The following is a 2791-nucleotide window of genomic DNA, read 5'->3' as shown; positions in this document are numbered from 1 at the left end:
AGAAGAAGAAGAAGAAGAAGAAGAAGAAGAAGAAGAAGAAGAAGAAGAAGAAGAAGAAGAAGAAGAAGAAGTGGTAGATTTTTTTTCTTGTTTTCTCCCCAAAAGCTAGGTACATCTTATACTTCGGAGCGTCTTATACTCTGAAAAATATTGTAGTTTCTTCTTCATTACTGTTGTACTTACTTCATGGAATACAATTTGACTTTTAGAGCTAGAAACAGCAAGAGACAATTCAGATAATGTCCTAAACATGATACTAGCTGTGAAACCCACTTTGTCACACTATAAATGTCGAATGAATGATTTTATGCCTGGTGCCCAACTGTAAACAAGGTGCAATTATAATACATTCCATTTTTGAAGTCAGCTTTCATTCAACACTTTGAAATTACCGGTGGGTTGGGAGTTAGGAAGAAATTTGTCATTTCTCTTGTAGAAATCAAATTATATTTCCTTAGATTATTTGGGAAGCTGTTGTACGAATATTGTAAATGCAAGATAAATAAACCAACCCTATTTGCTCATAGCCAAAGACAAGGAATTCTGAGCCTTTGCCAAATGGGTTCCAGGCTTTACAACACCCATCATCCTCAGCCAATGTGATCAATGGCCATGCCGGTTTAAGGGTGGTGTCTCTTATAATCCAGTAGATTAGAGAGAATCGGTTTCAGGAAGTCCCCATGACTAATGCCAAGCTGTAGCAAGCACAACCTGTATTGCTTAGCGCAGGTGTAAATTATTCACCTCCATGCCTCTTCTCTCCCCTAGAGTCATATTCTCATGTCATATTTGTGTTTCACCACGCAACTGAATTAATCACGTGTATTTTATGCACGTCGTAGCCCTGTAATGGGCCAGAACTGACAAAAATCTTAACTTTCAGATCTCTTTATGCATGTTCCTTGGCCATTAGGAGGTTTAAACACTTCAACTGAGATCATTTTACTTTCACGTGAGAGTGGTATGGAAATATAGAATCGATTAGCATTAAGGCATATGACTTTGGCGGCTGGCCTGGCAGTTCACATTATCCAATGATTCTGAAGGTTACTTTCTCCGAACTTCTACATCACCTTCAAAAGAAACCATGAAAAAAAACCACAGAATAATTACCTTACTGAATAAAAAAGTGTATTAAAGACCAATCTAATTGACTAAAGTAAGGTCCTACATTTAGGCAAGAAAAACAAAATGCATAGGGACAGTGTATGTGGTAACTTGCTCAATAGTAGCAACTGTGAGAGGGATCTTGGAGTCCTTAAAAGAGCCAAGGTGGCGCAGTGGTTAAATGCAGCACTGCAGGCTACTGCTAGATCAGCAGTTCAGCGGTTCAAATCTCACTGGCTCAGGGTTGACTCAGCCTTCCATCCTTCCGAGGTGGGTAAAATGAGGACCCAGATTGTTGGGGGCAATATGCTGACTCTCTGTAAACCGCTTAGAGAGGGCTGAAAGCCCTATGAAGCGGTATATAAGTCTACTGCTATTGCTAGTGGACAACCATTTAAATAAGAGACAGCTGTGTGCAGCAGCTGCCAAAAAAGCCAACACAGTTCTAGGCTGCAGAAACAGAGGGATAGAATTAAGATCAGGTGGAGTGTTAATACCACTTTATAATGCCTTGGTAAGGCCACACTTGGAATACTGCATCCAGTTTTGGTTACTACGATATAAACGAGATGTGGAGACTCTAGAAAGAGTGCAGAGAAGAGCAACAAAGATGATTAGGGGACTGGAGACTAAAACATATGAGGAGCGGTTTCAGGAACTGGGTATGTCTAGTTCAGTGGTTCCCAAACTTGGCAACTTTAAGACTTGTGGACTTCAACTCCCAGAGTTCTCCAGACAGAAGAGCTAGCTGGAGAATTCTGGGAGTTGAAGTCCACAAGTCTTAAAGTTGCCAAGTTTGGGAACCACTGGTCTAGTTGAATGAAATGAAGGACTAGGGGAGACATGATAGCAGTCTTCCAATACCTCAGGGGTTGCCACAAAGAAGAGGGAGTCAAACTATTCTCCAAAGCACCTGAGGGCAGAACAAGAAGCAATGAGCGGAAACTAATCAAGGAGAGAAGCAACTTAGAACCGAGGAGAAATTTCCTGACACTTAGAACAATTAATCAGTGGGACAACGTGCCTCCAGAAGTTGTGAATGCTCCAACACTGGACGTTTTTAAGATGTTGGCTATCCATTTGTCTGAAGTGGTATAGGGTTTCCTGCCTAAGCAGGGGGTTGGACTAGAAGACCTTCAAGGTCCCTTCCAACTCTATTATTCTATATTCTAATGCAAGTTTCTTATTTAAAAATAAATAAATAAATGGCCAGCCTGTATAGTATCCACATAGTATAACCACAGATCAATAATAAGAGCTCCAAAGAAATAAGAACTAGCACAACACAACTTTTGGGTGCCTTACTCCCATAAAGGAAACTCCTTCTGATCAATACCTTTGATTAGTATAGACATGATTGAAACCTCAGTACAAGAGAGTTCTTGACTTACAACTGATGGTTTAACAATGGTTTTAAGTTATGAGGCCTCAGAAAAGTACTTCACAACCTATACTCACACTTATGACCATCACAACACACACACACCCTAGAGGTCAGGTGATCATAATTCAGGTGCTTGGCACAACTCAGCCAAATTTACAACCAGTAGCAGCATCACTGGAGCATTTTAAGAAGAGATTGGACAACCACTAGTCTGGAATGGTACAGGGTCTCCTGATTGAGCTGGGGGTTGGACTAGAAGATCTCCAAGGTCCCTTCCAACGCTGTTATTTTTATTTCCTT

The sequence above is a fragment of the Thamnophis sirtalis genome, unplaced genomic scaffold (assembly GCF_051295495.1).
Source record: "Thamnophis sirtalis isolate CommonGarterSnake01/CBP01778 unplaced genomic scaffold, rThaSir2_p1.2 scaffold_10, whole genome shotgun sequence".
NCBI classification, from domain to species: domain Eukaryota; kingdom Metazoa; phylum Chordata; class Lepidosauria; order Squamata; family Natricidae; genus Thamnophis; species Thamnophis sirtalis.
Note: the sequence above shows the minus strand (reverse complement) of the source record.